Here is a 14,245-nt window from a genome sequence, read left to right on the forward strand (position 1 = left end):
TAAGTCGATTAAATAACCACGGGATAACCATCAACACGGATAAATGCATATTTGGTCAACATGAAATAGATTTCTTGGGATACAAAATCACATCACAAGGTGTAATTCCGTTGCCGGACAGAATAAAAGCCATCGACGAGTATCCATTACCAAAGACGGTCCGTGATTTAAAACGCTTCTTGGGTATGCTTAATTTTTATAGAACAAGTATACCCCACGCAGCTGCACATCAAGCACCGTTGAATAAGTACATGTGTGGAAGTAATAAGAAACGAGATAGCAGCATCATCGAGTGGAACGACGAGACCCGGGAAGCCTTCAGCCAGTGCAAGAATGGCTTAAAACAAGCCATCGCTCTGAGCCCCCCCGCACCCGACGCACCGTTATCGATTATGACAGACGCATCTCAAACATGCGTCGGAGCCGTTCTTCAACAAAACGTCAACGATCAATGGAAACCAATCTCCTTTTTCTCCAAAGCGCTGTCGCAAACGCAACAAGGATACAGCACATACGACAGAGAGCTACTGGCAATTTATATGGCCATATGTCATTTCCAAAGTTATTGTGAAGGACACGAGATAATTGTTTACACAGATCACAAACCCTTGTCTTTTATGTTCAAACAGAAACAAACTGTTTCTAAGGAAAAAATATCGCCGAGACGATTACGTCAGTTAGACTACATAGCGCAATTCACTTCTGACATACGACACCTCTCCGGAACGCAAAACGCAGTAGCAGACGCGCTATCACGAGTTTCACAAATTGACTTTCCTGATAAAATTGACTGGGCCGAACTCGCCGCACAACAAATGGCTGAACCAGAATTGATGAAACTTTTGGAAAATAATAGATTCAAATGGAAGAAAATAAAATTACCGAATAACCAAGATTTGTATTGTGAGATTTCTACAGACGAAATTCGACCATATGTACCGAGTATATTTAGAAAACAAATATTCGGTACATTACATGACGTCACGCACCCGGGAATCAGAGCAACGAGAAAATTAGTCCAAAAACATTACTTTTGGCCTGATATGAATCGAGATGCAAACAAATGGACCAAACAATGCATAGCCTGTCAAAAATCTAAGGTTTTACGTCACAATAATACACCAATTATGCAATTCCCCGAGTCTGAACGTTTCGATCACGTGCACATGGATATAGTGGGACCGCTACCTATATCAAATAACAACAGATACGTCATCACCTTCATTGACCGATATACACGGTGGCCTGAGGCGGTACCCGTACCTGAAGTCACAGCCGAGATCGTCGCGAAGACATTTTTCAACACCTGGATCTCAAGATTTGGATGTCCTGTCAGGATAACGACGGATCAAGGACGTCAATTTGAATCAAACCTGTTTTCATCGTTGGCAAAGTTAATGGGAATTAAGAAAATAAGAACCACAAGTTACCATCCACAGTCTAATGGTTTAGTCGAACGATGGCACAGGATTATGAAAACCGCCATAGTGGCGCGTGGAAATTCCAGAGATTGGTCACACGAGTTACCCACTGTATTGTTGGGATTACGAACTACTATACGCCAAGATTGCGAAGTGAGCCCAGCTCAAATGGTATATGGCACGAATGTTCGAATACCTGGGATATTTTTTGATACAACTAAGAAGAAGGATAATATTTGTCCCGAAACCTTTGTCGACGAGTTACAGCGCTCGATTCAAAACACAAAACCTATCCCTAACAACAACAAACATAAACAAAACACGTTTGTTTACAAAGACATGAACACATGCGACTATGTGTTTGTCAGAACAGATGCTGTAAGGAAACCATTAGTAGCACCATACGAGGGACCCTACAAAGTCTTAGAACGCCATCAAAAATATTTTAAAATACAATTGCCTAATCGCATCGCTGTTATTTCCATTGACCGATTAAAGCCAGCGTTCACAGTCCACGACGTCAATGAACCTGAAAACGCTAAATGTGCAGAAAAGCGAAATTGCACGGAAACGCATTCGACTGACGGTCACCCGACACCGGATCGCGTTACCAAGTACGGTCGCATCATCAAGCCAGTCGTACGATTTTATAACTAACAAAATTCATTACACTTCAACCAGAGGTCGAGAAAACACCTAAAAGTCAACCATGGGAAGTTACTCTTCAAAAGATGAAATCGTGGTGTCGCAGTCCCAAGCCACTGCGAGCGGAGGCTCCGCATCAACCAGCACCACATTGGCAAGAGTCGAAATGCTAATGGGTGCTGTCTGCATAATCTTTATCATTATCGCCACTCTCTATTTGCTGAAGAGATGTATGGCTCGAGGACGCAAAGCCATGGCCAAGGAATTGGCGAAAATGGCAGCGGCGAAAAACATCCCATTGACACCGACGGCGGCGGCACCATTTTTTTTTTTTTTTTTTTTTATGTGATAGGAGGCAAACGAGCAAACGGATCACCTGATGGTAAGTGATTACCGTCGCCCATAGACACCCGCAGACCCAGGGGCGTTACAGGTGCGTTGCCGGCCTTTAAGGTAAAGATACGCTCTCCTCTTGAAAGCTTGCAGGTCGTATCCGTCCGGAAACACCGCAGACGACAGTCCATTCCACAGTTTGGTTGTACGGGGCAGAAAGTTTCTAGAGAAACGTACTGTTGTGGACTGCCAACCATTTAAGTGATGGGGGTGGAAGTGCTGTCGGGTAGATCGGTGGCGAAAAGTGGCGGCAGGAATAAGTCCGGATAATTCTTCGGAGCACTCCCCGTGATACATGCGATAGAATATGCACAGAAAACCAGCGGCGGCGCCAGCAGCAGCGGCGCCAGCGGCGAGGTGCATGTCCACACAAGGGCATGCTCAAACCAACCCCGCGTTCATCCCTTGAAGAAAAGTGTAGTGCAGTGTAGTGTCAATGACTGTGTTCAAATGTGAGTGCATCGTATCAGTTCCAGTGTTAGTCTAAAATTATATTAAGATTTTTTTGTGTTTATTTTTTTTAACCATAATATTACTTAGCAGACAAAAGTGTCGTAGATTGTCTCTTTATTTTACAGATTTGTATACATTTGATTCATTACGTTATATTTTACTTAACATTTACATGTTTTTTTTTATTTGTAAATTGATTTTCAATTTTACGTTTTTAAACGTCAATTAGATATGTTTTTAATTGCCAATTTTTTAGTTATTGTTTCATATTTTCAAAGGGGGAGAGTACTGTGGTAGCCGTGTCAATGTACTTAACATCTATAATAAATTGCATTGTATAAAGTTCAATGTCCAAATAGACACACGCACAGACACGTGACACGGAGCTGTAATGCATAAGTTAAATATCGATAATAAAGGAGTTGAAACTAGAATCTTGTGTTGATCACTTGTTTTCCCTGCCCTACACCAACACTGACACTCACAGTCTGCTAGAAGTGCCTTAGAGTTTTGATGATCGGTGAGTCAGTGAGTCAGTGAGTCAGTCAGTGAGTGACAAAATTAAGTAACTTTGACCCGTTATAATTCTAAAACTACTGGTTCAAATTGAATGAAATTTTAAATATACCGTGTCTTTACAATGCCTGCATAGCTAATGAAAATTCAGCCTTCTAGTTTTATCCACAACGAAGTTACAGGCGGTCGAAAATGGCCTGAATTGCTTCGAGAAAAGGATGGTACGGCCGTGCCGCTTTTTTGCTCGACTTGGTGGGGGCACTGCCGTGCCCCCAGATTTTAAAAATAACTTTACTCGGAAAGAAGACAGTGTTTAAATTGTAAAAGCCTGCACTAGGATCTCATGAGTATATGATTTTTGTCTACAAAACCTAGAAGAAGAATCCTATCAAAATATTGAGCGCTTTTTGCCAGAGTGGTTCATACAAGAATCTAAAGATAAGGGGTTACTATGCATGTTTTTTTAGGTAGGTACCTATATCCACAACAGGTATGTCCTTGGCCTCATCTCAGCAGGTGGAAAGAGATGATCAGGTCGAAGGTAGAAGCGAGGTTCACAGAAATCTTTAACTACTTACAGTGGAACTGGCTATCTTACCTCCAACTGTCTATGCTCAACAATGCTGTTGACATTGTTCTAGCTAAGGTAAGATGGTGGTAGCTAGCCAGGCGGACTTACGCCAGTATTCACAAACGATGCTTGCTTAAGTGAAGCAGCAAATCAAACGCACAGCTTTGAATAGAGCTCTGTTATTGGTTCGTGTGTAACCATGTGCGTCCACACGCACTGTGAGACCTCATTGTAATGTTTGTGAATACAAGCGTTAGAACATGCGCTATCATCAAAAACCATACCTATAGAAAATTTTGCCCTGACTAGGAATCGAATTCGAGTTCTCTGGGTGGTCTTACCACTAGACTACAGAGGCAGTTAGAGGTACTTAGCTTACACGATATCAATGAAGTTAAAATTTCCACTTTAGCTCACATTAACAGTAATAGTGATGCAATCTCCCCAAATTTGAGTACATTGTATAAAAAATCATGGACCGTGAAACTGCGTCTGCTTCGGCCTATTTACATTTTTGTGACCTTTCCTGCAATTAAGTTAAGGTTGTGATTTGCATGATTTTGTAGCCGCTTCCTATCAAAATTGGAGAATGAGTATATTTGGTGATAGGCCTCACAATGGACTATTGTTTGTCTATTTATTGGACAGTTAGTATTATTTATACGAAGATCTTATCTCACAGGCCGTTTGGTATGTAAATGATATTGAAAATGTGACGTTTTGAAATGTGTAGTGTTACTACTAAACTTACGGGAATATTCTAAACAGTAATAAAATAAAACTGAATTACTAATTTGTTTTGAATTTAACTACACCCTCCATACAGTATAGCTGTAACGTGGCTATGCTGTACTGAAATGTTACTGACGATGTCGTCGGTAAGTATTAAAAAATACATTTAGCGGGAGTAGTAAGGAGAAATATTTGATCATTGCTTGATAGTCTTTGATACCACCCATATTACTAGTTTTTATTTATTTATTTATTTATTTATTTATTTATTTAAGGACAACCAACAAAACATACACCATACATTCACAGTTTCCTTATAAATAAATTAAGCTAAGGTGTTGCCTTAATTAAAGGTTGCCACGGCATGCACCGAATGTTGGATAACAATAACGTTGCCAAAGTGACAGAATGCAAAACAATAAATTATTAGCTAACCGTCGGAGTATACAATTCAGAAAGGATGATGGGCAGAAATGTATGGAAAGTGGTACCCGCTCCAATAGCCATAACCAATATATATTTCAAAAGGCCTTTAGATGTTGGAAAATGTCTGCTATGGGGCCAGTTCTAATTCACGTTTTGAAAGCAGTAATTCCACTAAGTATTTTATATGAAAGTATAACACAATCATCCATGTATACGAGTATGTACTATGACTACAATCTATTAATATAACTAAAAGAAGCATTGAAAAGGAAAGGATTATACCTACGATGGACTACCCAAGCTATTAGCCCTTTATTCGCTTTCATCATCATCATCATCATGATCATTTTAGCCATAAGACGTCCAGTTGAACATAGGCATTCCCCAATGATTTCCACAATGGCCGGTTGGTGGCGGCCTGCACCCAGCGCCTTCCCGCTACCTTTATGAGGTCGTCGGTCCATCTTGTGGGTGGACTTATTGGGTCTTGTGGGTTTATTCGCTTTAGCAACCCATAATAAAACCCTTAGGAAGTAATAAAACTCCAACCCCTTTATTAATAAAAGTTACACCCTAGTTGAACTCTGGCTTAAATTGTCATTTGGTATGGAAATGTCATTTTAATCCAAGGTTCATCCTAGGGATAACTTTTTATTAATAAGGGGTTAGTAGTTCTTCAAATAAATACATTTATTTCACAATTATCCCTATCAATAATTATAGAGTTAAAGAAGTATGCTGGAGCAGTAAACCCTTCATGCCTCGTATAACCTACGTACCATACGATGGACACGTATGATACTTCGGTTACACAAAAAGTATGTTTATCTTCGATCGCAACCAGATCTGAGGCTGGTGGCCATAGTAAATGTTGTTCGTCTTGTTAAGACCTTTCAAATGACACTACAAACATAACTATTGGAGCCGGGGACCATTTTGCAAAAAAGTATGTTTATCTTCGAACACAACCAGATCTGAGGCTGGTGGCCATAGTAAAAGTTGTTCATCTTGGTAAGACCTTTCAAACGACACTAGAAGCATATCTATTGGAGCCGGGTACCATTTTGCCCATTGTCCTTTGTTTTTTGAATTTACGTAGCGAAGATGACATATCAACGCTGGCCCCGGATGAACGTGACAGGTTGCTAAATTGTGACTGAATCCTGTTGATAGAGGAGAAATGACCCAGATTTGTCCTAAAACCATTTGCTTTAAACGGCAGATACCTGGACAACCGAGCTAGTTTGAAGGGAACATTGAATTTAATCTGTTTAACGAGATCAGGACAATCTATGTAACCATTTATTATTTTATATAGGAATAGACAATCCAATATTTTCCTGCGGTCTTCCAAGCTATTCAGTTTAAAATAATTTAGGCGTGTATTATAGCTAGGGAGCTGTTTAGCTAATTTATGTTGATATGACAAATGCCAAAGAAATCTCTTTTGTATTGATTCAACTCTGCGTTTATGTATTTCATAAAAAGGAGTCCAAACGACACTACCATATTCTAATCCCGACCGAACCAGTGAGTTGAAAACAGCAATTTTGCTAGATGCCTTTCTGAAATCCCGACAGTTTCTAAGTATGAAACCCAGCAACCTAAAGCCTCTTGTGACTATTTTATCGATATGCACGTGAAAACGCAGTTTATTATGATTTAAATTAAGAAATTCAGAAGCACTTACCTGTTACTTATCGCCGTGTTGTCTTCATGGAGACACCTCAGGAGTCAGAATCTTCAGAGGGTTTTGGTCAGTTCAGATATTCACTTTTAGTGATATTTTAACACTGTTTTAGAACAAATTCACTTTTTCAAAGGAGCCTATTTTTGTGGCTGCGCGCGCGATTTCCGATACTAACGATATTTCGTAAGTACTAACTTTTTCTAGAGGGCAGCACTGTTATTGATTTTGTAACGGCTTTGAGAACTAGAATTTTACCAGTGATTCGCCAAGTGGAAGGTAGAAAAGTAATTTTTTACTATGTTTTCTAGATTACTACACTAAAAATACATACAGTCAATGGCATGGATTTTTTTAATTTATTACCGTTATTTTATTGTTTATGGTTTTCAAAATTAAAAGTCTATTTTAGTTTGATTAATAAAATAAATGTTTTATCCTTGATTTCTTTCTGTCCATCACAGTCATTAATTCAACTGGATATATGATCTTCTCGTTTCTAATTGCCATGCCTTAGATGTTCCATAATAATCAGCTCATAGTTTTTAAGTTCAAAATGGGAACAATATTATAAATGATTGAGTGTGTAGGATTATAAGGCTTATTTTTCAATCGTCAGACATTCTTTAACGGAAGAAAACTTGTCAATTCAATTTGTCATATTTTATTTCCCATACCTACTGAAAAAGTCAATATGCCAAACTTATTCTTCAGTTAAAGTTAACCGAAAATTGAATCAGCCCTGTATTGTATAATAGTATGCTGTTCATGTCGTGGTCCTGTTACGAACGTTACGATTCTAAACTCCTAGTTTTAAGTTCAAAATGGAAGCAATAAATTACTAGTATTGAGTATGTAGGTATGTTGTTCCCTTCATGCCGTGGCCTGTTGCAGCCAGCGCGCGTCGGACGAAATTAACCGAAATTAGACGACGCCGCTCCGGGCACCACATCCTCGTTGCTGTCAGCGTAGTATATGCTTGACTTAGAGATAAAAGTCCGTTCTCGAGGTCACGGGTCTTCGAATAACTTGAGTGATGGCTTGGATTTTTATTTGCAGGTTCAAGGACACGGCGAGCAGTCACGGCGGAGCACGACGGAAAAAGGTAAGTTTCACTAGGATTTTCTTTTTACAGCTTGGAGCTTGGAGAACTTCGTAGAACAGGTAAAGGATTGCGGTTCACGGGTCACGATGCAGTTGGATTCTTCTTTGAGCACAAAACGATCTTCTGAAGGTTCTAGGTAGGACTTGTAGCACGGCACTTCGACGATATCACGGTAAGTTTTTTGTTACACTTGTCACGTTCACTGGCACAAGGTAAGTTTTCAAGGATAACGTTTTTATTTATTTCAGAATAGGAATCCGGAGCGAGTCCGTGGGGCGGTGCTTGGGCACTGGAGATTTCCGGATCCCACCGCTGCCACCAAAATGTTACGCGGGGAATTGAAATTAGCTTTTTAAAAAAAACTTCTTTTAATTAGAACTTGAATTCGGATTAATTATCCGGGAGCAACCGCCTACTATGGGATCTGAGCACGGACTGACTACTCGAAAGGCTGAGAGACATGGCTTTGGATCCCAAACTGCTGACATGGCGGGATGGGCGGCCAGGGCAGCAATAAGGGATGCAAATACCGGATATAACAGTTCGTTCGTTTCAGCCGAAAGACGTCCACTGCTGGACAAAGGCCTCCCCCAAGGATTTCCACAAAGACCGGTCCTGCGCCGCTCCCATCCAGGCACATCCCGCGAACTTCACCAGATAAAATTAAGTAGGTTACAATTTATAACGAAGAGGACGGACTGCTGAAGATTAGTAGTTCGGTTCTACTGGAGAAATTGTGGTAAACCCACTCCTAAAAATATGATATTAGTTACCTTAGCTGTAGGGGTTAGTCAGTTGAAATTTTAATATCATTTGCATCAGCAGTTTTCGAACCTGCAACTGCATCTGACGTTGAGTTATTGTTGATTTGCCATATAGTGAATTAGTTACATTTTTGCAAATATCACACATACATTGAAAACAATTCAAATAATTAAAATAATTTATCACGAAACATGCCTAAGACAAAAGAGTCATACTCTTTTGTCTTTAAAATAGTAATCAAATTGTATTGCTGCCTCTGAAAACTTCACGTATACTCCCGTTCGACATTGTATTGCGACATCAAAATCAGGAAATGACTCTATCGCGGGTCGCTGAGTACCCTACCGACCCAGAACTACAGTCTATGGAACTGGCCTCGGGTTCGAATCCCGCAAAGGACAATTTTATTTGTTTAGTAGCAAAGAAAACTATAGCGAGAGGACACGTTTCCGAACTGCCGGCAAACCAGCGTGAGACGTCCACCCACAAGGTGGACCGACGACATCATATAGGTAGCAGGAAGGCGCTGGACGCAGGCCGCTACCAACCGATCAACGTGGAAATCATTGGGGGAGGCCTATGTTCAGCAATGAACGTCCTATGGCTTTTAAGTAGCTATGCATTTAATTAAACTTATGTGATTAGAATTGATGTGTCCGTTCAGCTAAAGAGGGCAGCCATTCGTTTAAATTATATCTATCATTCATACAGTTTTGCATAATTAGCAGTCATACATTTTGATGAATGCCAGAGTTTGATTGATGGCAAAGTGAATAGGAACATTAAATAAATATTAATATGGGTAGCAAAAAAATTTAAAAACTAGAAGCTGTAAAGATGCAAATATTGTTACCACGAGTAAGTTCGTTTTAAGCTAAGATTAGCTTATTGACGGTTTATTGATGGTGTGTCATGCCCGTTTTCACCATCTATCCCTAATTTTTAAGTGACCCCTATGAAAACAATGTTTCCTGTTATGTATTACCTTATGGGTCACTTAAAAATTAGGGATTGATGGTGAAAAGGGGCATCAGTCAACTATGTAAAAAAGAACTAGATTATGTGTCAGATTTTTACAGATATTATTGTGTAGGTATCTGCAGCTGGCCTATATCATTAAATGAAGATCATGTGTATAGTCATCATCATCATCATCATTGCAGACAGACTTAGCAGTTTACTGCTCGATGAAACAGTATCTCCCAAAGAGCGTCAAAAAGCACCTGCAATCACTCGTTATACAGATCTAATAAGAATTTTTGTTGGAAAATCTTTTCAATAATACATAGTTTCTTACCAAGAAAACTCTAGTATAGTAGACAATAATTGCAATCACTCACGTATATGTATGTATACGCTGTTTATTTATCACTTACTCATTCAGGCAGCGATCACCATTAGTATGGACGGAGAATGACTGGCTTATTTATGAAGGAAGATAGGCTGGCTCGAATAAACCCGCAGTTTTTAGCCGAGGAGCGTGGCTTCTGAGAAATGCTTTGTTTCCTGGTCGTTTATGTGTTAAATAGGAGAATAGGAAGGATAAAAGAATTTTTTAAATGTGACACAGTCGACAGATTAGTTTATCTATACATTTTTCTAGCAAAATAAAACCTTATTACATAGGAATCTAAGCCTACAGAATCACGTGTCTGACGTGATGACTCTAAATTGATATTACTTTCCCGAAACAATGGTAGAGTTGGAACGTGTAACAGTCTCTTTGGGAGCCTACTTACATAAATAAAGAATTTCTTTGATTTGATAGGTAGGTACTAGAATTGAGTCTTCCAGTGACGTGGCACACTTTTAACTTGGTCCACGGGTCAAGTCGCTGGTATAAATTTTTAAATAAGTTTTCTTCTAGTGACTGGGCCCAATAGAAGATGAAAACAGTAAGTAAGTTAAGTAGGTACTTCAAATGTAACCAAAATGCAGTCTTCAACGAATTCAAAGCCAAAAGCAGTTGAAACTTTAACGTGATGACAATTTATGCAACTAAAACAAACAAATTCAAATTTGTCAGATTCAGAATGATTCAAATCACATCTTTTCTGCGTTTCAATTCAATTTCCCGGTTTCACTTCCATGACCACTATATCCATCCTGCGATCCATACTCCACATTACACGGGCCGTAGCCACGCGCTCTATTTACACATTAGTGGCTATTGTCACCAGGTTTCATCTGAATTAGATAGGTGCCACTATTGTGACTCCAAATTAGAAACTCCCATATGAAAGTTTGCATTGTGATGTGAAGCAGCAGGATTTGTGTGTGGTTCTGATTCGGATCTAGTTGTCATGATTTCAATGGGATTTTGTTAATGGGTGATAATTTTTGATGCCATTGAAGATTGCTAACTGAATAGGAAAATTTGGAGTTAAAAATGATTATAAAAGAGGGGGCAGGCATGCCACAACTTAATGTCCGCAAGACGATAAGTTGCTAGTGTGTTGCTTATCTTTTCTAAGGCAGCATGATAATTATTAAAAGAAATATAATAGGTAGCCACTCAAAGATGAGTTATGAACTTCAAATTTAGCTGTACAGTATTGTTTCCAAATAGAACCAGGCCCGTCCGACACCGACATACCTATTTTTGCTATTGTTGCTTACGTTGATCCATAAAAATAAACAATAATCTAATTCAAATGTTGATGCAATCGTGTGCCAATTCTACGTACCTACCTACTTCCTAAAAGTTTAAGTAACAGGTAACTTCAGAACAATGAGCCCATGTACAGTCAGAAGAATATTTTAAAGATTTTCAAGCTTGCAGCTTTTGTATTAAGGGTCAAACGAGGTGACTTATATTCGGTACTGGGTATCACGAATGGATGCCACAATGGAAACAATGAAGGTATAGCAGGAGCTAACTCAGTAAATTATCTAAGTTTATGAGTCATAATCTTAGAATCGTTGTCAATGGAATACTTTCATTGCTTTAGAAAAATAAACTCGTGCTCTAAAAATCCTTGTCTCTACGCTATAATAATCTGTATCAGGACAGTCTCCTACAAACCTTAAGTGTGCCCTTTTCTTATACTACAAGGCGGACGTATGAAAAATCTTAATTTTTGCTCAAAATTCGGCTCTACAATAATTTTAAAAACATTAAAACCCTATGAGGCTCTTTACACATCTCCTTATCTTTTGGACCCTAGGATCCAACTGAGCCTGCTTTAACTGTGCTCGTATGGTACAAATCGTCCGTCGCACGAGTGTCACGACCGCGTAATATGGCGCTGTGCCGCGCATGACACACGCACGCATTTTTGTGTCATTTAGTGTATCACTCGCATATAAATGACTCATGAACTGGTGCAATGGTTTTGGAGATCCTCAGGAGATGAAAACGGTTCTGAATTCAAAAAGATAGTAGGAATATCATTTGAATTTAACTAAATTTAAGGACTAAATTTACAAATATTTACAAATAAAAAATATGTCCAAATCGCTGTCCAAGCAACGCGACATGGTGCCCAGAATGCTGGCTGCATTTCCGCGCTGAATGGCCAAACTGATTCTTTGGCCATGAAATGCGCCAGCTCTCCCATAACTAAATTTTAATGTGGTATTTTGAAATTAAAGACCCCTAAAATGTGTGTGAAAACTTAGTGACATGATGAAGTACCTACCAAATGGTGAATTGACACCAATAACCCATTTTGAAGGAGGTAGAAAAATAATTAATGTGATGTGAATAATAATCCAAAAAGTTATAATGTTTCCGCCCGGGATCGAACCGGGGGCCTTGTGCGTGTGAAGCACACGTGATAACCGCTACACTACGGAAACTTGACGAGTGGAGCGAAAGTTTGGTACAGTTAAGTTCAGTAGCTGTTTACCTTCTTAAAGACGTCATTGTTTATTAATTTCTCGTATTCACAATCGAAAGCAGCAAATCGAACGCTCAGCGTTGAATAGAGCTCTGTGATTGGTTTGTGTGACACCCTGTGCATCCACGCGCACTGATCTTATATTAATGTTTGTGAATACGGGCGTAAAAATACCTTTAACAGTCGAGTCCCACTAAAAGTTACGTCTCTCAGTGATTTCTTATATTGTCGGTACTCTTCTCATGAATACAATAGTATAAACATCCTACAAACTATTCAATATGCAATGATATGTAATCATTATAAGGGTTTGTTCCCAAGGGACACATCCCGTAATTTGCAGAAACTGTTCATTACGAGACGGATTTTTTGCAAGATTTCGTTTAGTAATATACACACGTGTTTTAATATTTACGTGTGTAGTGTCCCGCAAAAATTCCTATCCGCTCGTATTTGTAATTGGAATTTTAAACACAATGTGTTTAAAATTCCAATTACAAATACGAGCGGTGTTCACACGACAGTCCAGTTTTGCGTCCTGCATTACTGAATCCCGCAAAACTGGATTACCGTGAAAACAAGCCCTAAGACTTTCATTTTCTCAAGTACATGTAACAATTCCCAAGGTTCCTCCATTCGATCTTGAATGCATTTATGGACGCAATGTTTGGAGATGAAATATTTTAAGTTTTATTTTATTACGCCCTCTCCAGGCCTACCATTACGCATCATTGGGATCGCTGTAAATAAGGCTCCGGCAGATTTATTCGGGAGTTAAAAGGTGGAGTGTAAGGCAAGTGTGACGGAGAACGAGCACTGAGGTTCCGTAGTGGAATATTAAAACTCCTTCAAGCAGATATTATAATTTTTGATGAAACCTTGCAATTTTCGCTATCTTCATCCTCGGTCCGTCACTGATGAGGATCGCGACCACATACCCCTTTACTAATAAAAATTACACACTCACTGAACAGTGTTTTAAAGTGACGTTTTTTTTATCCACAACGAGGAAGCTCTTGGCCTGTATCTCACCTGATAGTAAGTGACGATCAGGCCGAAGGTGGAAGCGAGCTTCACCCGGAATCCTCAACCACGAAGGAACTGGCTATCTTACCTCTAACTGCCGGAACACAACAATGCTGTTAACATTGTTGTTATGGCGACAGACTTAGGTAAGATGGTGGTAGCTAGCCAGGCGGACTTAGAACAAGCCCTACCACCAACCAAACCTAACAGAAAAATCTGCCCCCACTGGGAATCGAACCCGGGACCTCTGCGTCTGAAGCAGGTGGTCCTACCACTAGACCACAGAGGCGGTTTAGTATGAAAATGACACTTTAAAACAGTGTTCAACAAGTGTGTAACTGTTTATTAGTAAGGGGGATAACACTATCCCCCTTACTTGCTTATGACCGCAGTCTGGGGAGGAACACTCCTCCACAAATTGCGGTCATAAGCAGTGTGGACCGCACGATGCAAACTTTCACCCACCGTCTTCCTCATTTCATCAATTTTTGAGCGTCTTTTTAATACTGAACAAAGTTCATCGAAGGTTTCCCGATCGCCCTAGACATTATTTTTAGCTGAACCTCAAAATGTTTCACGTTGCAGCACGGGCCAAATAAAGACACGGCACAATACAAGTAATTCGATGTCTGGGGGCGTTGCTGGCAACACAAGACACAAACT

The 14,245-nt window shown here is 39.6% G+C and overlaps 1 non-coding gene across 1 annotated transcript; it reads right to left on the reverse strand.

Annotated features, from left to right (window-relative positions):
• Positions 1-12,442: 12,442 nt before the first annotated feature.
• Trnav-cac (transfer RNA valine (anticodon CAC)) lies at positions 12,443-12,515 on the reverse strand. The gene has a single exon. It is a non-coding gene; the product is annotated as a tRNA-Val (tRNA).
• Between the last annotated feature and the right edge of the window lie 1,730 nt (positions 12,516-14,245).

This window comes from Ostrinia nubilalis, chromosome 13 (assembly GCF_963855985.1).
Source record: "Ostrinia nubilalis chromosome 13, ilOstNubi1.1, whole genome shotgun sequence".
In the NCBI taxonomy this organism is placed as follows: Eukaryota; Metazoa; Arthropoda; class Insecta; order Lepidoptera; family Crambidae; genus Ostrinia; species Ostrinia nubilalis.